The sequence below is a fragment of the Pelophylax lessonae genome, assembly GCF_965119305.1.
Source record: "Pelophylax lessonae genome assembly, chromosome: 11".
In the NCBI taxonomy this organism is placed as follows: Eukaryota; Metazoa; Chordata; class Amphibia; order Anura; family Ranidae; genus Pelophylax; species Pelophylax lessonae.
In genome coordinates this window covers 155454108-155476575 of record NC_138778.1, presented here as the reverse complement: position 1 = coordinate 155476575, position 22468 = coordinate 155454108, and the positions used below count along the sequence as shown (strand labels likewise).

Below are 22468 nucleotides of genomic sequence, written 5' to 3'. Positions count from 1 at the left end.
ACGTCACATGGGTGGCCACAAGAGAGGAAGAGGAGGGGAGTTCAGAGGGAGAGACGGACCAGCAAATAGGGAGGAGAAGCAGGTGGAACTTGCATTGTACAGAGGGGCAAAGCAGACTGCAAATGTATCAGGAGCGAGCCATCAACCATGTACAGTCACATCTGGCACTCTCAGGGCGCCGGCACATGGCTCCGCAGTGTGGGCTTTTTTAATGTGTCCGCTGCTGACAACAGTGTTGCCATCTGCAGCCTTTGCAGTCAACGCATAAGTCGCGGTAAGCCCAACCCTCAGCTAGGGACGACCACCTTAAGAAGGCACCTGAACTCCCATCACCGAGCCCAGTGGGAGCAACGCCATCAGAACCCACAAAGCCACACTCCAGGCTCTCACCGTCCAGCCTCTTCTCCTTCTCCTCTCTCCTCACAATTGTCCTCCACTCCACCTTCCATCTTGCCGTCCTCACGTTGTTCTGGAAAAAGGCAGGCTTCCGTGGCCCAAATGTTGGAGCGTAAAAAAATGATGACGCCCGATAACCCTCTTGCCCAAAGTTTGACTGCTGGCTTGTCGGAACTGATAGCCCCCAACTACTGCCATATCAACTGGTGGACTCGGAGGCCTTTCGGAAATTTGTGGCCATTGGAACACCACAATGGAAGGTCCCAGGCAGGAAATATTTCTTGCAGAAGGGCATTCCAGAGCTGTATGGCCATGTTCAGCGGCAAGTGAATGTATCTCTGGCACACAGTGTCGGTGCCAAGATACATCTGACCACAGACACATGGTCTAGCAAACACAGGCAGGGAAGGTATATAACTTTTACTGCCCACTGGGTGAACCTTCTGACGGCCGTCAAGCATGTAAACCGTGGCACCCCGTGTAGATTTGGTTTTACCGCCACGGATTGCATGCAGGCCTGCCTCTTCTTCTCCTCCTCCTACTCCATCCTCCCTCTCCTCCTCGGCTGACTCCTCCTTTTCCGCTGCTACCGTCTCTTCCGCTGCGTGTAATGTTCCGGTACCTTTGGTACCCTAAATTACTCTTTTCACAAGTGTATGCGCCCCACCATTCTCTTTTGGAAAGGTGCGCATACACCTTTAAGACTGAAGCTGTCATCACTCAGCGCCGGACTAGATGGCTATTTAAAGCGCCGGTTCTCACTCACATGTGTTCGTTCAAACACCCTTACCTGGATGCTAACTTGGCTTGAAGCTTTCGTGCTTGCAAGCATACCTCACTGACGGAACCTCGCTGCGCTGATCCCTGCATCCCGCTTCTGGATCATCCGCTCCTCCTGAACCAACCTTCGGCTGTATTGCTATTAGTGCTAAGTACCCCGCAGGGGAACCCTCTATAAACTTATACTAAGCTTACACTATCTAGCTCTGCATAGTAAAGACTATTTATCACATCTGCAAATCTAGATTGCTAGCTCTTAAGACTACTGCTACTTATTCCTGCACTGGGTTGATCACTCTTGTATGTCCACCTGCTACTCTGTCATCTGCTACCATACATGATTGCTAAACCTACCTGCATCCATCTGCTACTGTCTTACCTTCAAGTGTCTGTCACCTACCACCTCCACTCAGCCTGTCTCTTAAATCTTCATCACTGTGTTACTACATACATAAAGTCACTCTAGGAACCAGCTTGTTGAGTGTGTGTATTTACTAGCTGAATTAAGACCTTCCACACATGATGAGTCATTGAGGTTGGGAATGGTATCTCAGCATCTCTCTTACATGACTACTGAAGTGGAATATTTCTGCAGCTGAAAATCCACACCATACATGAAACGCAGGAGCGTTACAGATTGAATGAACCTACAAATGGATTCAGCAGAAATAACCACTCAGGTGACACAATTAAAACAGCAAGTACCTGCGTTAATACACGCACTTGCTGAATTAAAAGAAGACAATCAGGCTCTGTCGCAGCAGGTAATTAGACTGACACAACTTACCTCTGCTCAGTCCCCTGAACCCAAGATAAATCCCCCTTTGGTATTTAAAGGCGATCGCAAAAAATTTCGCGAATTTAAAAACGCATGTGAGTTATTTTTTTTGCTAAAACCTCGTACCTACCTTACTGATCACATTAAGGTTTGTACTATTATTTCTTACCTAACAGGCGATCCTCGAGCCTGGGCAGACTCTCTTTTTGAGAAAAACGACCAGCTTCTCAACTCCTATGCCTTGTTCCTAGCAGAACTCACTAGCCTATATGATGACCCCAATAGGCAGAGTACTGCCGATCTTCAATTAAGATCCTTGAAACAAGGAAGGAGGCCTGTAGAAGACTTTGTCGTGGAATTCAAGAGATGGACCCTTGATTCAGAATGGAATGATGCATCTCTGAAAACCCAATTTAGGCTTGGCCTATCAGAAGCCGTTAAGGACGAGCTCGCCCGAACGGATCTACCAAAAACCCTGGATGCATTAATACAACTCAGTATTACCATAGATAGAAGACTACGAGAAAGAAAGGCTGAGAAAATGGGAATGCCATTATCCGTTTCCTCTCGGATTGCGGCCGTTAACCCCGTTCCTATGGAGGTAGGAACCATACGCCCACCGCTATCAACTATGGAAAAAGCCAAAAGACGATATGAAAATCTCTGCTTGTACTGTGCATCCCCGGATCACAAGATAAATGTCTGTCCCCTAGTCAACAAAAAGAAGGGTGAGTGTTCACATGTCCTCCTAGGGGGATTGACAACTTCATTCACTAACCCTTACATTTTTGTTTGTTTGACATTACAGTGGGACCAGAACAGGATTACTACTAAGGCCATGATTGACACAGGATCTTGTGGAAATTATATTGATATATGTTTTGCTGCTTCAAATAAAATTCCTATTACTTCTAAACTTAAACCTGTCTCAGTAAGTCTTATTACCGGTGTTCCATTATCCTCTGGTCCAATCACCGATCAGACACAAGCACTTCTAGTCACTATTAACTAGTCTCATAGGGAGACTACTACCTTCGATTTAATACCTTCACCCCACTTTCCCATTGTGTTGGGACTTCCCTGGTTACACACACACCAACCAACCATAGATTGGAAGGAACGGTCCTTGGCCTTCCTCTCTTGCTATTGCGAGGATACGTGTAACCTCCCGTCTTCCGGGAAGATTCTGTCTATGGTGACAGATGAGATTGCACCACTATGTTATCAGGATCTTTCTGAGGTTTTTCTTGAGAAAAATGCTCAAGCATTACCTCCTCATCGAGATTATGATTGTAGCATTGATCTACTCCCAAATAGCAAATTGCCGTTCGGTCATGTTTATCCTCTTTCACATGATGAACTTTCCCATCTCAAAACCTATTTGGATGAGAATTTGGAAAAAGGTTTTATTAGACCTTCCACTTCTTCCACAGCAGCAGGACTCTTTTTTGTTCGCAATAAGGACTCAAGTCTCAGACCTATCATCGACTACAGGAAATTGAATGCTATCACAATAAAAGATCGCTATCCTCTACCGCTTATCCCTGAGCTCATTGAGCAGGTGCGTGGAGCTACCTATTTTTCAAAATTGGACCTGAAAGGAGCATACAATCTCATTCGAATCCGTGATGGTGACGAGTGGAAGACTGCATTCAGAACCAGATACGGATTGTTCGAATATCTTGTGATGCCATTCGGGCTATGCAACGCCCCTGCAGTTTTCCAACGATTTATAAACGATATTTTTAAAGACTTACTAGATGTCTGTGTTGTGGTATATCTGGACGATATACTTATATATTCACGATCCCTGTCTGAACACATAAGACATGTAAGACTTGTACTATCGAGATTGCTCGCACATAACCTTTATGTGAAACTGAAGAAATGCTTGTTTCATAAAGACGAGGTACTCTTTCTAGGCTACATCATATCCAAAACAGGAATCGAGATGGACATGAGTAAAATATCCTGCATTCAGGATTGGCCTACACCAACCACACGCAAGGCGCTACAGCGATTCCTGGGATTTTCAAATTTCTACAGGAAGTTCATTAAAAACTTTTCTGCTATTGTGAGACCCCTCACACAGCTCACTAGCATAAAAAAACAATTTAAATGGTCAGAAGAAGCCAGTAAAGCTTTTCACTTGTTAAAGACAAGGTTTACTTCCGCTCCCATATTACGCCATCCAGACCCATCCCTCCAATACATTCTGGAGGTAGATGCGTCAAACATGGCAGTAGGAGCAATACTCTCCCAACGACCAACCCACACTTCACCACTTCATCCAGTCGCCTTTTTTTCTAAATCCCTAAGCAGTCCCGAGATAAATTACCCCGTGGGTGAAAAGGAACTGCTTGCTATAAAATTGGCTCTGGAGAATTGGCGACATTTACTCGAAGGCACCCAATTACCAATAATTATATACACGGACCATAAAAACCTCCAATATCTTCAGACTAACAAAACTCTCTCTCACCGACAGGTACGATGGTCACTATTCTTTCTGAGGTTTAACTTCCTAGTGACTTACACACCTGCAGATAAAAACAAAAAGGCGGATGCACTATCACGACTAACTGAAGAAAACTACTTTGAAATCCCTTCCGTTCCTATAATACCTCACAAACGCATTATTGGAGTTGTCCGTTCCTTGAAGGGAGAGGTTTTGCATGGTATAAGTTTGGATTCACCCCCACCACAACTAAATACTGATGCAGAAGGCTTCCTCTACTACAACGACAAACTTTACATACCACCTACCCTACGCACCAAGATCTTGGAATTATCTCATGATGTGCCTATGGCAGGACATATGGGTATGACAAAGACTCTTAATTTGATTTCCCGGCAATTCTGGTGGCCTGACATGAAAACATCTATACAAAAATTCGTCTCTTCATGCAATGTCTGTGCCAGGTCCAAAATTGACACTACGAGACCATCCGGTCTACTATGCAGTCTACCAATACCCCAAACTCCATGGGAAGTTTTGTCCTTGGACTTCATCGTAGAATTGCCTCTTTCCAAAGGATTTAATACCATCTTGGTGTCAGTGGACCATCTGACAAAGATGGCACATTTCATTGCTATTCGCAGACTACCTTCGTCCAAACAAACGGCAGAACTCCTGATGAAACATGTCTTTAGATTACATGGTATCCCAAAAACCCTTCTGTCTGACCGTGGATCCCAATTTATTTCTAAGTTCTGGCAAGAACTATGTCACATACTACGGATCGAGCGGAAGCTCACTTCTCCTTACCATCCGCAGACCAACGGACAGACTGAAAGAGTCAACCAATGCATCGAGCAGTATTTACGTTGTTACACTTCTTACCAACAGAATGATTGGGTGGATCTTCTCCCTCTGGCAGAATTTGCCTACAACAACGCAACCCACAGTACAACCAAGCAGAGTCCGTTCTACTTGAACTATGGGTTTCATCCCTCTATTCTTCCACCACGCATCCTTCCTTCAAACAACCCAGTAGCCTCAGACTATCTTACCCAAATAAAGGATTCTCTGGGTTTATTAAATACTACCATTGCACACGCTCACAGCCAACAAAAGAAGTACTATGATCTTCGCAGAAGACCTTCTCCACAGTACACTATCGGGGACCTCGTTTGGCTCTCAACAAAAAATTTAAGACTGAAGATCCCTAGCAAAAAGCTTGGACCTCTGTTCTTGGGACCTTTCCCAATCAAAAAACTTATTGGAAAAGCTGCAGTACAGCTTACATTGCCAATAGACCTAAAAATCCATCCCATTTTCCATGTGTCGCTACTGAAGCCCCATGTTCCGGACCACGGAATAAGGCCTAATATTCCACCTCCGCCTCCTGTACAAGTTGAAGTTGGAGAAGAATACGAGATAAAAGAGATTCTGGATTCTCGTATCTACAGAAGAAGACTTCAGTACTTGGTTAGATGGAAGAACTATGGGCCCCAAGACGACACCTGGCTAAACACCTCTGAAATACATGCCCCTAGATTAATCCGCAATTTTCATGCGAGATACCCAGACAAACCAGCTCCAGAGGCCTTCAGGAGCCGGCCTTAAGGGGGGGGTATTGTAATGTTCCGGTACCTTTGGTACCCTAAATTACTCTTTTCACAAGTGTATGCGCCTCACCATTCTCTTTTGGAAAGGTGCGCATACACCTTTAAGACTGAAGCTGTCATCACTCAGCGCCGGACTAGATGGCTATTTAAAGCGCCGGTTCTCACTCACATGTGTTCGTTCAAACACCCTTACCTGGATGCTAACTTGGCTTGAAGCTTTCGTGCTTGCAAGCATACCTCACTGACGGAACCTCGCTGCGCTGATCCCTGCATCCCGCTTCTGGATCATCCGCTCCTCCTGAACCAACCTTCGGCTGTATTGCTATTAGTGCTAAGTACCCCGCAGGGGAACCCTCTATAAACTTATACTAAGCTTACACTATCTAGCTCTGCATAGTAAAGACTATTTATCACATCTGCATATCTAGATTGCTAGCTCTTAAGACTACTGCTACTTATTCCTGCACTGGGTTGATCACTCTTGTATGTCCACCTGCTACTCTGTCATCTGCTACCATACATGATTGCTAAACCTACCTGCATCCATCTGCTACTGTCTTACCTTCAAGTGTCTGTCACCTACCACCTCCACTCAGCCTGTCTCTTAAATCTTCATCACTGTGTTACTACATACATAAAGTCACTCTAGGAACCAGCTTGTTGAGTGTGTGTATTTACTAGCTGAATTAAGACCTTCCACACATGATGAGTCATTGAGGTTGGGAATGGTATCTCAGCATCTCTCTTACATGACTACTGAAGTGGAATATTTCTGCAGCTGAAAATCCACACCATACATGAAACGCAGGAGCGTTACACTGCGCCGCCCAAGATCCCCAGAACCTATTCCACATGCCAGGTGAGACGTTGCCATGCTGTGCTGTGTCTGTTGTGCCAGGAAGCCAAGAGCCACACTGGTCCTGCACTCCTTTCAGCTTTGCGTTCACAGGCAGATCAGTGGCTGACACCGCTCAATTTGACAGTTGGTAAAGTGGTGTGCGACAACGGTGCCAATCTGCTGAGTGCACTGAAACAAGGCAAAATTACACACATGCCATGCATGGCACACGTTCTGAACTTGGTCGTGCAGTGATTCGTTGCCAAATACCCTGGGGTCCAGGACGTCTTGCGGCAGGCCAGGAAAATCTCGGGCCATTTCAGAAGATCTTACACAGCCATGGCTCGCCTTGCTGACATTCAGTGGTGACACAAACTGCCCGTCAGGTGTATTATTTGTGACTGCCCGACGCGATGGAACTCAATGTTCCAGCAGAAACGTGCAGTTAATGACTACCTGTACGAACTCTGCGGCAGGACAGGTTCTGGGGACCTTGGGTTTTTTCACCTCACCAGTGGCTGCTCATGCGCGACGCATGCAGACTTCTGTGACCATTTGATGAGATCACCAAACTGGTCAGTCACAGCCAGGGCGCCATCAGTGACATTGTACCTTAAGCCTTCTTTCTGGAGCGTGCATTGCGTCGTGTCATTGATCAAGCCATCAAGGAGCAGGAAGATGAGGAAGTCGCAATGTTGGATGAATTCCCAGGGGGTGCTACTCCTTCTGAGACAAGTCAACAAGAGGAGTCTGAAGAGGAGTCAGAGGAGGATGGTGCCGGGGCAGATGAGGAGGAGCAAGAAGAGCATGCTTTAAACCTGTCTGGGATCCCTGGTGTTGTCCGTGGAGGATGAGATTATCCTGGATGACAAGCTGGAGCCAGGCCACTACACCGCGTCCAGTTTAGTGCGAATGGGGGCCTTCATGCTCCAGTGTTTTAAGGGGCACCCCCGTATAAAAAGCATAAAGGGCAAGGACCAGTACTGGGTGGCAACGTACTTAGACCCCCGGTACAAACAAAAAATGGCGGAAATTTTACCACCATCACAGAGGGCGGTCAGAATGCAGCACTTCCAGGCCTTGCTGCGAGAAATGCTGCATTCTGCTTTTGAGTGCACTGGCAGAGGAATTTCCACTCACAGAGAAACAGTTGCGGGTAGCAATCCAATAGCGCTTGCAAGAAGAGGGGGTTTGAAGATGTGTTGGTCACTTCAGATATGAGATCCTTCTTTCAGCTGACCCATCGACCCAGATCCAGCATCAGGGAACAGCTAGACCGACAGGTGTCCGACTACATTGGGTTAACAGCCGATGTGGATGCTCTGAGGAGTGATGAACTCCTGGACTACTGGGTGGGCAGGCTTGACCTCTGGCCAGAGCTTGCACAATTTGCAATGGAACTGTTGGCTTGCCCCCGATCAAGTGTCCTGTCCGAAAGGACGTTCAGCGCAGCAGGGGGATCGTGATCGATAAGCGCACTTACCTAGCTCATGACAGTGTTGACTAACTCACATTTATAAAAATGAATGAGGCATGGATCTCTGAGGAATTCAACACATGTGACCAGTAGATTATGTTTGATTACAATTCCTCATGACAGGCCACATATATCCGCCAGACCGCCATCCACCCACAACAATTCATGGTCCTTGTCTTCGGTAAATACAGCGGCATAAAAGGCATTTCATGTCCATTGAATGCCTAATTTTTGGGGCTTTTCATGGCCAACAATTATTTTTTCTGTCAATGCCTAATGTACCTCAAGCCACAGAATACAACGTTCTTAGCTGTCAGGTAAACCCATGTGGGCTAATTTTTGGGGCCTTTCATGGCCAACACTTACTTATTTATCCTGTGAATGCCTAATGTACCTTCAGCCACAGAATACAACGTTCTTAGCTGTCAGGTAAACCCATGTTGGCTAATTTTTGGGGCCTTTTATGGCCGACACTTGCTTCTGTATCCTGTGAATGCCTAATGTACCTTCAGCCACATAATACAACGTTCTTAGCTGTCAGGTAAACCCATGTGGGCTAATTTTTGGGGCCTTTCATGGCCGACACTTATTTATTTATCCTGTGAATGCCTAATGTACCTTCAGCCACAGAATACAACGGTCTTAGCTGTCAGGTAAACCCATGTTGGCTAATTTTTGGGGCCTTTTATGGCCGACACTTGCTTCTGTATCCTGTGAATGCCTAATGTACCTTCAGCCACATAATACAATGTTCTTAGCTGTCAGGTAAACCCATGTGGGCTAATTTTTGGGGCCTTTCATGGCCGACACTTACTTATTTATCCTGTGAATGCCTAATGTACCTTCAGCCACAGAATACAACGTTCTTAGCTGTCAGGTAAACCCATATGAGCTCAAAAGAGGCAAAGTCCTTTAACCACTTACCATCTGCACAATGACGGCTACTGCGGAGTCAGACAGGTCTGGAAAGGCATCACAAGATGACCTCCCATGATCACGCCCACCGTGGTGCGTGTGCAGCGCGCTTTGTGATCAATGTGTCTTATGGTCACAGTTGATCACAGATGGGGGTAAAGAGCCAATCAGTGGCTCTTTACCATGTGATCAGCTTTGCCCAATTACTGCTGATCACAATGTAAACACACTTGCTGATTATCGCATTCCTTTCCTAATGTAGTCACAGGGGGAGGAGAGAAGAGCCAGTACCTCGGCTAGTGTAAAAGGGGACAACTGCACTGATAAACATGACACTGATCACCAGTGTCCTGATTATCAGTGCAGCTGCAACCGTGCCTATCAGTGCTGCCTATCAGTGCCCACCAGTGATGCCCATCAGTGCCGGCTATCAGTGCTGCCTATAAGTGCCACCTATTACTGTTATTCAGTGCCACCTATTACTGTTAATCGGTGCCTCCTATCAGTGCCCTTCAGTGCTGCCCATTTTTGCCCATTAGTGCCGGCTATTAGTGCCACATATCAGTGGAACCTCATCAGTGCCTTCTCATTAGTGCCCACAAGTGCCGACTCATCAGCACCCATCAGTGCAGCCTATCAATGCCCATCAGTGCCACCTCATCAGTGCCCATCATTGCAGCCTATCAGTGCCCATCAGTGCTGCCTATAAGTGCCCATCAGTGCAGCCTGAAAGAGTTTAGTAGATTTGTATTTTAAGTAGATGGATTATTCTTAGCCATTTCTTTATTCATAGATTTCCTTTTATTGAGAGGGCAGAGCTCTCCAAACACTCTATGATTAAGCCCAGATGGGCGGAACTTGTGAAAGGGTCGGGTCTCACAGGTAGGGATTTATATGTACACTTTCAGTTCAATAAAGGCTATGAAGGATGTGACATCACCAGAGCATGACCTTGCTATCTACTCAGCAATCCACAAATGCCAATCCTAATTACATTTATATCTTGCTCCATAAGACAATTATCAAAATGGTTGTGAGAGGTTACCCACTGTACGAGCTATAGCGAGCACAAGCACTGTATTATGCCAACTGTAGCAGTTATTATTAATTGGGATATATTACCATATAGTAAATGGTAGTTTTGGTATATATTATACTGTAGATAGGACATGTAATTATCTTAATAAGCACTTCAATACCAGGCACTTTTACCCCCTTCCTGTCGAGGCCAATTTTCAGCTTTCAACGCTGTCACACTTTGAACGACAATTGCGCAGTCATGCAACACTGTACCCATATGACATTTTTTTTTCACACAAATAGAGCTTTCTTGTGCTGGTATGTAATCGCCCCTGGATTTTTAAATTTTTTGCTAAATAAACAAAAAAGGCCAAACATTTAGAAAGAAAACCTTTGAAATGCTGGCTTTGGATAACCAGTGAAGGACCATGGAGGCGGTGGAGTCAGTGGTATCCTGAATGGTGGCCCCCCAATTGGATGATTTCTGCGCTGTTGATCTCTTATCATTTGGAAATCATTTCTGTTTGGTAAGGGAACTGGAACACTTGTCTGTAAGTTGGTTTGGGATCCTTACACATGGACTTTCATCATTTTCAAGATTTCACATTTTGACCTTAATATATCTCTCTTGAAGTTTATTTCTTTATTATGCATAAGTACATAGAGTGGGTATAGTAATGAATTACCCCGCGACCTCGGAGCGGCAGGCACGGACTTCATAACATTGAAGTCTATGCAGGTCGCTCCGGGTCGCCCCAAAGAAGCTCCGGACCCTTTTTCTAAGTCGGAGCGACTTGTGTCACTCCTATTAGAACGGGTCCGCAGCTTCTCTATGGAAGGTGACCTACGGCGACCTGTGAGGCGACCAGGTCGCCTCACAGGTCGCCCCAGTGTGAACGGGGGCTAAATGATCACTCCCTTGTCAGTATGTGTGGCGGAAATCCAAAACAGCTCACCATCCAAATAACACCATTCCTACAGTAAAGCAGTAAAGCAGTAAAGATGGTGAAATGGTGGTATGGGGGTGTTTCTTTGCTGCAGGGACTGGAGCACTTATCAGGATATAAGTAAAATAGATGGGGTAAAATACCATCAAATTCTTGAAGAAAATCTGTTGCTCTCTGCTAATAGGAAGAAGTTGTCAATGGGAAGAAGGTTTACCTTCCAATATGACAATGACTCAAAGCACACAGCAAAAATGACCGCACAGTGTTTGAAGGATAAAAAGATGAATGTCCTTACATGGCCTAGTCAGAGCCCAGACTTTAATCCCATTGAAAATCTGTGGAATGACTTGAAGACTGCAGTCCACAAACGGTCACCATCAAATTTAACTGAACTTGAGCAGTTCTGCAAAGAAGAGTGGGCAAATATTGCAAAGTCTATATGTTCAAAAGTAGTTGACACATATCCCAACACACTAAAGGCTGTAATTAAAGCAAAAAGTGGTTCAACAAAATACTGACAAAAGGGGGTGGTCCTTTTTCCAACTCAGTATTCTGTTTTTGCATGTAAAAAAAAATGTCTGACATATCTTTCACTTGGATGTTATAAGTTGCACTGGGGAAATACAGCTGGATAAAACAAAAAATGTGTCTGTCTTTATTTAAGACTTCAAAGCAAAAACATTTGATTATTTTAAAGGGGGGTGATTATTTTCACTACCCATTGTATGTTACGGGACAGTCATTTCTCCTTTTTTTATGCACATTTTTCATTATGGTTTAATTTGAGTTAAAGTGGATGTAACCCTTCAAATATACCCAGTGAAGTGCACAGCCCCAGATGATACATACAGAGGAAACAAATCTCTCTACATAAGTTTTACATGTATATCTGCGGTCTTCAGCTTTCTATGTTTTTTAGAAAGTGCACACTGCGTTAGAGATTTTTTCTTCCTGTTCAGCACTGGGAGTGGATTCTTGGCATACAGCCAAGCCAACTAATTGGAGGAAAGGCACACACTCCACATAGGCAGAAACTTGAAGAGCTGTGCTGTGACAAGACCAGCTCTCTCCTAATCTATTTTTAGCAACTTCCCACACAAATTTCAGCCTGGTTTTATTCCAGCTGTTGGAGAACTTGTCCGAAGTTATCATGCTGATAACAGAGTAGTGAAACAGCAAAAAGACATGGGACTGGCTGTCTACCCCCCCCCCCATGCATACCTACGCATTTTATCTCTTGATGGTTGCTGGGGACTTGGCTCGCCCGGTTTGGTTCTCCCCGCCTCCGCACGCCGGCCATGTAAAGGATGCCGGTGGGGGGGGGGCGGGGCCTCTCCGGGGGCCTGGCTTCCTGCAGCAATTTTTCTCTGACATTTTGTGTACTGCATTTTACTATATGGTCTTATGTACTGCGATTGCTGGTATTCACACTTGAGGTTTCAATTGTTTATAATTGTGTATATGGACCGATACTGTTGCTCTTGCCTGTTTTGTATGCCTTTTTTCTCAACTAATAAACGTTGAATTTACAAAAAAAAAAAAAAAAAAAGACATGGGACTCAGGGCTTTGGAGGGAAATATGAAAACACTACAGATAGATGTGCTTAGGTCAGATTTCATGAATCAGGTTTACATCCACTTTAACACATATTTTTGTATTAAACACTACAGAGATATTGGTTTTGTGCACCTCTTTGAATAATTAATTTTATTAATTATTTTGTAATTCCCTTGTGTCTGGAATATCGTTTTTCTTTTTTTTTTGCACTATTTTTTCTGTGTTTTCAAAATTTGCAAAGGATAAAACATCAACCTGGGGATCATTAGCATGTTTTTTTTTTTTTATGTTAGGTATCCACAAGCAGTTTTTCTTGTCTGAACGCATTTGATAGTTGTACTCAAGTGTACAGTATGTGACTGTTTCTCCAAATGGTGTGGTTTTTTTTTTTTCAAGATATTGATCATCCAGTGAGAAAAAAACACAGGTCACTGCACATAATATGAAAGAGCTCCTAAATCTGTAATAGCAAATCTCTGTCCTAGAAAACCTAGACTTCTAAACAAATGCAATTTCCAATTTTTTCCTGCAAATTCCCTTTAAATTCCAGCAAAGATTTGTCAGACTCCATGCAGAATTTCACCCAGTCAAAATGCAGTGAGTTCTCCTCCTCTCCAATCAAGAGGTTAACTGCTCAGCCTTGTTTAAATTTACAAAAGAAGAGTGCAGACTTGGAGCTGCCTGGAAGTGTGCATACAGTACATCAATATTTAAGTAACCAGATCTAACTACAAGCCTACGAACGCTGAAGGGAGACTTAGACGACAAAAGCGCTGCTCTCTAAGTGGCTCCTTAACACATCATTTTCAAACCTTTTTTCCTATGCTAAAAGTCAGGACCATTCACGATCACAGCCTCCTGCTCATAACAAACATTGGATTTTAACTTATTTTTCTAAGCTGGATTTAGTAAAGAGTGCCTGCAAATCCTATATACTGTTTGATGTTCCATGAAGAAGAAGCTGTTCAAACAAGGGAAAGAATTGTGGATTCTATGTATGGGTAAGTGCAACTACAATTTGTTTTGCTGATTATTAAACACATACCAGATGCAATTAGGGTTTAATCAAGGAAATATTATATTCTGTGTGTTCTATAGATATAGCTTGTCAGTATCGCTAAAAACTTACATTTGCTTGTCTTCACAGTACTGGGATGCTACGTTGATTGGTAAACAGATGATGGTATGTTATATGTCATGTTTTAATGAATTTGTGCATTTTCATTTTCAAGTTTTTCATAAACAGCCCTTATATAACAACCCAATAACTGGCATGTCCAGGCTGTGGAAGAGGGCACACGTTGGCGTCCCCAAACTATTTTTAGTGTCTGCAGACAATTCGATTATTTTACTCAGTTCAGATGGAAATTTTAAATGTATTGAACTGAGAATAATGGTAACCAAATACTTGGGGCACCAACATAAGAAGACGCAACTATAGGGAAGGACTTCTATATTATGGAATGCATACTTCATAATGATAACCAAACACTTGGGACACCAAGCAGATTAATCTGTAGGGAAGGATTCATATAATACAGAAAATGTACTTTATAAAGGTAATCAAATATTTGGGGGCACCAACAAAAGCAGATCCATCTATAGGAAAGGATTGTTATAATAAGGAATTCTGTATATACGTTTTAAATGGTAATCAAATATTTGGGGGCACCAGCATAAGCAGACCCATCAATAAGGACGGACTTATATATTATGGAATGCATACTTCATAATGGTAACCAAACACTTTGGACACCAAGCAGATCCATCTGTAGGGAAGGATTTATATAATATGGAAAGTATACTTTACAATGCTAATCAAACATTTGGACCACCAACAAAAGTAGACCCATCTATAGGAAAGACACTTAGGGCACCAGCATAAGCAGACCCATCTATAAGGAAGGACTTGTATATTATGGAATGCATACTTAATAATGGTAACCAAACACTTGGGACAGCAACAAAAGTAGACCCATCTATAGGAAATGATTTTTACATTAAGGAATACTGTATATACGTTTGAAATGGTAACCAAACTCTTGGGGCACCAGCATAAGCAGACCCATCTATAAGGAAGGACTTATATATTATGGAATGCCTACGTAATAATGGTAACCAAACACTTGGGACACCAAGCAGATCCATCTGTAGGGAAGGCTTTATATGATATGGAAAGTATACTTTATAATGCTAATCAAACATTAGGGCCACCAACAAAAGTAGACCCATCTATAGGAAAGACACTTAGGGCACTAGCATAAGCAGACCCATCTATAGGGAAGGACTTGAATATTATGGAATGCATACTTAATAATGATAACCAAACACTTGGGACACCAGGCAATCTGTAGGGAAGGATTTATATAATACGGAAAATATACTTTATAATGGCAACCAAACACTTGGGACACCAACAAAAGTAGACTCATCTATAGGAAAGGATTTATACATTAAGGAATATTGTATATATGTTTGAAATGGTAACCAAACTCTTGAGGCACCAGCATAAGCAGACTCATCTATAAGGAAGGACTTGTATATTATGGAATGCATATTTCATAATGGTAACCAAACACTTGGGACACCAAGCAGATCCATCTGTAGGGAAGGCTTTATATAATATGGAAAGTATACTTTATAATGGTAATCAAACATTTGGGCCACCAACAAAAGTAGACCCATCTATAGGAAAGACACTTAGAGCACCAGCATAAGCAGACCCATCTATAGGGAAGGACTTGTATATTATGGAATGCATACGTAATAATGGTAACCAAACACTTGGGACACCAGGCAGATCATCTGTAGGGAAGGATTTATACAATACAGAAAATCTACTTTATAATGGTAATCAAACACTTGGAACACCAACAAAAGTAGACCCATCTATAGGAAAGACACTTAGGGCACCAGCATAAGCAGACCCATCTATAAGAAAGGACTTATATATTATGGAATGCATACTTCATAATGGTAACCAAACACTTGGGACACCAAGCAGATACATCTGTAGGGAAGGATTTATATAATATGGAAAGTATACTTTATAATGCTAATATAACATTTGGGCCACCAACAAAAGTAGACCCAGCTATAGGAAAGACACTTAGGGCACCATCATAAGCAGACCCATCTATAGGGAAGGACTTGTATATTATGGAATGCATACTTCATAATGGTAACCAAACACTTGGGACACCAGGCAGATCATCTGCAGGGAAGGATTTATACAATATGGAAAATATACTTTATAATGGTAATCAAAAACTTGGGACACCAACCAAAGTAGACCCATCTATAGGAAAGGATTTATACATTAAGGAATACTGTATATACGTTTGAAATGGTAACCAAACTCTTGGGGCACCAGCATAAGCAGACTCATCTATAAGGAAGGACTTGTATATTATGAAATGCATACTTCATAATGGTAACCAAACACTTGGGACACCAAGCAGATCCATCTGTAGGGAAGAATTTATATAATATGGAAAGTAAACTTTATAATGGTAATCAAACATTTGGGCCACTACAAAAGTAGACCCATCTATAGGAAAGACACTTAGGGCACCAGCATAAGCAGACCCATCTATAGGGAAGGACTTGTTTATTATGGAATACATACTTAATAATGGTAACCAAACACTTGGGACACCAGGCAGATCATCTGTAGGGAAGGATTTATTTAAAATGGAAAATATACTTTATAATTGTAATCAAACACTTGGGACACCAACAAAAGTAGACTCATCTATAGGAAAGGATTTATACATTAAGGAATACTGTATATACGTTTGAAATGGTAACCAAACTCTTGGGGCACCAGCATAAGCAGACTCATCTATAGGGAGGGATTTACATAATAAGGAACGTATACTTCATAATGGTAACCAAAAACTTTGGACACTAAACAGATCCATCTGTAGGGAAGGATTTATATAATAAGGAAAATATCCTTTATAATTATAATCAGACACTTGGGGCACCAACAAAAGTAGACCCATCTATAGGAAAGGATTTATATAATAAGGTATACTGTATAGACCAGTGATTCTTAACCTGGGTTCGATCGAACCCCAGGGGTTCGGTGGGTCAGTCTCGAGGGTTCGGCACACCCTCCGCTAGTACCACTTCGCTGTCAGGGACTATTTCTCCAGTTTCGGGCATGTCCTTCCGCTCCCGCTCCGCTCGCACTCGCAGCTCTCTCTGCCCCTGGCTCACTCTCACTGCTGGCTGTGCAGCTCAGCTCCCGGTCGAATCCGATCCAGCCGGAGCCGGCGTCGCCCACTGTGGAGTGGTGGGGGGGGGGGAGACAGGCCAGGCATGCGGTGCGGAGAGGGACTGTCTGGGGGAGGGACTAACCCATGCAGCGGCCGCCCAGCGCAGCACGGGAGAGAACCACCAGGCCAGGCAGCCACAGCAGAAGAAGAAGCCGGCAGGTGAGAGGCCAGAGAGCCAGTGGTGACAGTGGTGCTGCAGCCTGCAGGAGGAAAATCTAGCCTGTGATCAGGAGTCGGGACACAGGTGAAAAAAAGGTAGTACTGGAGTAGTACTGGCTGTACTAGTCTAGTGACTGACTGTCTGACTGACTGTGTGAGAACACTGAGAAGCCTATGTAAAGGGGATCTATTTTATGGGGAACCTGGCCTGCTGTAAGGGGGGAGATCTAAATGGGGGACGGGACCTCATCTCACCGTGGCCTGCTGTAAGGGGGATCTATATGGGGGACCTGGGATCTATATGGGGGACCTCACCCTGGCCTGCTGTAAGGTGGGATCTATATGGGGGACCAGATCCCCCATATAGATCCCCCCTTACAGCAGGCCAGGGTGAGGTCCCGTCCCCCATATAGATCTCCCCCCTTACAGCAGGCCAGGGTGAGGTGACATGAGACATGATAATGACATGAGAGTGGCACTTGCCATGATAAAGCCACGCATTTCTGAACTGGTCTCTGAAAGACAACAGCAGAAGTCACACTAATTTGCAGTAAATATTCATTATTATGTTTTTGTGTGAAAATCATGTTTTAATGGTTTTTTTCTTTGTTCTTAATGGTTTTGTTCATTTTGTGCACCTATGTATAAATATATACCTAAAATAATATATACCTATGTTTTGAATTTGAAAAAATCATATTTTATTTTTTCCAATTAAGAAGGGTTCGGTGAATGCGCATATGAAACTGGTGGGGTTCAGTAGCTCTAACAAGGTTAAGAACCACTGGTATAGACATTTTTAATGGTAACCAAACATTTAGGGCACCAGCATAAGCAGACACATCTATAGGGTAGGATTTACATAATAAGGAATGCATACTTTATAATGGTAACCAAACACTTGGGACACCACCATAAGCAGACCTATCTTCAAGGAAGGATTTATATAACATGGGATATATACTTTATATTTTTTGCTTGATATATCACCTTCCAGTTCACGCTGCAAATCATTGTAAATTATTTATATATCCAAATACAGAACTATATTCATTTACGTCCTATATATCTTGTTTTAGGAAAGGTTTTTGGTATGGAAAAAAAATGGCGGAGTGGCAGGTGTCAATGACATGGCTTTGTTTATAAACAAGGCCATGTCACCGACATGACTTAATTTGTAAATAAAGCCATGTGATCACAATTTCAGTGCTGACATGTTGATCAGTGTCCTTGTTGATAATCAAAGCTATGTCAGTGACATGGATTATTTGCTTTTAAAGTCACTGACCCAAGACAAGCACGTCTACAAGGAAATACACTCACCAGCCACTTTATAAGGTACAGCTGTTCAATTGCTTTGTAATATAAATTGCTAATCAGCCAATCACAATCAATGCATTTAATCATCTAGACATGGTGAAGATGACTTGCTTAAGTTCAAACTGAGCAATGGAGAAGAAAGGGGATTTTAGGTGACTTTGAAAGGGATATGGTTGTTGGTGCCAGACGGGATGGTCTGAGTATTTCAAAAACTGCTGATCTACTGGGATTTTCACGAACAACCATCTCTCGGGTTTACAGAGAATGGTCCGAAAAAGAGAAAATATCCAGTGAGCGGCAGTTGTGTGGCCGAAAATGCCTTGTTGATGTCAGACTGGTTTGAGATGATAGAAAGGCAACATTAACTCAAATAACCACTTGCTACAGCCAAGATATGCAGAATACCATCTCTGAAGGCGCAACACATCGAACCTTGAAGCATGTGTGCTACAGCAGCAGAAGACCACACTGGGTGCCACTGCTGTCAGCTAAGAACTGAAACTGAGGCTACAATTCACACAGGCTCACCAAAATAGAAGATTGGAAAAACGTTGCTTGGTCTAGTGAGTCTCGATTTCAGCTGTGACATTCAGATGGTAGGGTTGTTTAGCGTAAACAACATGAAAGCATGGATCTTTCCTGCCTTGTATCAACGGTTCAGGGCTGGTGGTGGTGGTGGTGTGGGGGATCTTTTCTTAGCATACTTTGGGCCCCAAGTTAGATTCTTTTAAAAGCCACGGCCTACCTGAGTATTGTTGCTGACCATGTCCATCCCTTTTTTTATGACCACAGTGTACCCATCTTCTGATGGCTCCTTCCAGCAGGATAATGCGCCATGTCACAAAGCTCAAATCATCTCAAACTAGTTTCTTGAACATGAGAATTAGGTCACTGTACTCCAATGGCCTCCACAGTCACCAGATCTCAATCCAATAGAGCACATTTGGGATGTGGTGGAATGGAGATTTGTATCATGGATGTGCAGCGGATAAATCTGCAGCAACTGCATAATACATGGGGACCAAAATCTCTGAGAACTGTTTCCAACACCTTGTTGAATCCATGCCATGAAGAATTAAGGCAGTTCTGAAGGCAAAAGGGAGTCCAACCCGGTACTAGCAAGGTGTACCTAATAAAAGTTGCCAGTGAGTGTATATGGGCTGCAATTGCTCAGCTGGAAAGTTAAAGTCAGAATTAAATGCTGGTATTTTAGAAGGAAAGATCAGCAATAATTTCTTTAAAAAATGATACGTTTAGAACTTCTAGGGTTTAGGATTTAGGTTTTGGTTTTTAGGAAGTTTAGAGATAAAATTAGTGCCAAGGACATGATGTAGCTGTGTGGAAATTATGTAGCATGATTTGAAAAAAAATGGTTGACTATTGGTTAGCTGTGTAATTCATTCTACAAAGGACAGTATACAAAGCAATGTCTAATAATTACAAAGTAATCAAGCACAGCCCATTGGCTTTCACTGTTTTTCCTCTAGTGTCGAGTATACAGCATACAGTATATTGCAGCCTTTTTCAACCTTTTTACTCAGAAACCAATTTTACTAAAACCAATTCAATGGGTTTCAATGGCAAAAATGCCCCTTACACTAGTGTCAATAGAAGGAATGCAACCCTTACAGTGGTGATTAGAATGCCACCCTTACAGACATCTAAAACGATAACTGGTGTCCAGCTGCTGGCTCTTCCATATGGCGTTGGTTTGGCACCATGTGGGCACTTAAAAAAATTAGAGGCCAATCAACCACATCTCAAGTAACACCTGACAACCTGAAGGAGCTTTGGTTGGGAATGGCTGGTATATTGTATGGTGACTAGTATACATTACAGACTTTGGTCATGATAAACTCAATATATTTTTATTATATATCATAAAGGGCTCATTGTGGTACATTCAAATGCATTGTAATTTGCATCTTTGGGTTTCTCCCAAAAATGGAAAGGGAGTCTGGTACACCATCCTCCTTTAAATTAAAAAAATACCTGTGAACTGTGTGAGCTGCCCAAAAAAAGGCAAAAAAGGGACAAAGGTCTAGTCGCCAGTGTTACCTGTAGGCTACCTGTGGCTATTTTTGTTACCAATACTGACTTACTATATTTATCTTTGGTATTTTTATAGCACCAACAATTTGCAAAGCATTTTACATAGAGTATATATTGTACTTTCAGTCCCTGCCCTTATGAAGCTTACAATCTAAGGTCCCACACTCACATACTTACATAGACATACTAGGGTCAATTTACCTACCAGCATATATTTGGAGTGTGGGATGGAATCAGACAACCCAAGGGAAACCCTTACAATCTCAGGGAGAACATACAAACTACAGGCAGGTAGTGTTGTGAGTTGGATTTTGAACCGATGACCCCAATGCTGTCAGACAGAAGTGCTAACCACTACATCACTGTGCTAACTAACATGTTCAGTACTGTGTCCCTGTACCGGAGTGGCAATTATGTCAGCGTTTCCCCTATGATGACTGGTGATCTTAAAACTGGTGGAGGGAACATTCAAGAAGCAACATGAGAAGTATAAAAATCCCAGATCCACAGAAAAATGAAACCGAAGTAGTGAGATCCTTGCACTGCTGCTTTTTCTCCAACAGTAAGCAGTACAATAGTGTTTATCACCAAATCTCTCTACAAATTTCAGTTCTTTAGAAAATCTCACTCTGCAAATATATACGGGAAGACAAAACTAGAAAAGACAAAAATTACATATTTTAGGGTACTGCTTATGCACAACTATTAATTCTAGTTCCTTTAACACAGCAAATCTTTACAATTTAAGTTTGGGCCTCCTTTAGTATAATAAAGACAGTGCAGCATTTAGGAAGGGGGGAGTGGCAGCCAGCAGCACCACCACTTAGGCTGCATTCACTCTTGAGCATTGCATTTTTTTGTGCTTTTTTTTCTGTCATTTTGTCGCTCGTTTGTATGCGTGTTTATGTACAGCGTTTTGAAGCTTTGCCGTTTTTGTATTAGCTAAAGATGCACCGATGCCAGTATTGTTGCCAAAACTGAGTATTTTCACGAGTTGTCGTACTCATGAAAATGTTCCCGATGCCGAAACCAATCTATACATCTATACAAAATGAATAGGCGCAGATCACACTGCACAGAATTGCATGCAATTTGAACAGGAATGCAGTGAGATTCCTGTCCGAATTGCATGAGATTTCCCCTACCGCTCCCATGTTTGTGAACCCAGTAAAGAAAGAGAAGCGCCATGTAGTGCAGCAATAGGCAGTGTAATAAAATGTTATAACAACTAACAGAGTAAATATCTAATCAAATCAATATTTGCAGTGTTTCTGTTCTGCCAATGATAGCAAACCATGGCCTCTAGAGGTGCTCACAGGGCTGGAGAAGATGTCTGGCGGTCTGCCCCTAAGATGACATCACTTCCGCCTTATACCCAATAATAGCAAACTATGGCCGCTAGAGGTGTTCACAGGGCTGGAGAAGATGTCTGGTGGTCTGCCCCTAAGCTGACATCACTTCCGCCTTATACCCAATAATAGCAAACCATGGCCTCTAGAGGTGCTCACAGGGCTGGAGAAGATGTCTGGCGGTCTGCCCCTAAGCTGACATCACTTCCGCCTTATACCCAATAATAGCAAACCATGGCCGCTAGAGGTGCTCACAGGGCTGGAGAAGATGTCTGGCGGTCTGTCCCTAAGCTGACATCACTTCCGCCTTATACCCAATAATAGCAAACCATGGCCTCTAGAGGTGCTCACAGGGCTGGAGAAGATGTCTGGCGGTCTGCCCCTAAGCTGACATCACTTCCGCCTTATACCCAATAATAGCAAACCATGGCCGCTAGAGGTGCTCACAGGGCTGGAGAAGATGTCTGGCGGTCTGCCCCTAAGCTGACATCACTTCCGCCTTATACCCAATAATAGCAAACCATG

At 43.0% G+C, this 22468-nt stretch overlaps 1 protein-coding gene across 1 annotated transcript in view; it reads left to right on the top strand.

The window, feature by feature from the left end:
• Positions 1-13456: 13456 nt before the first annotated feature.
• The window catches only part of LOC309566582 (delayed-rectifier potassium channel regulatory subunit KCNS1-like), a 44844-nt gene continuing 35832 nt past the window's right edge, over positions 13457-22468 (top strand). Inside the window, exon 1 of the mRNA XM_082271770.1 lies at positions 13457-13781. The gene's annotated coding sequence lies outside the window, so the exon portion shown is untranslated. The remainder of the gene's footprint in view (positions 13782-22468) is intronic.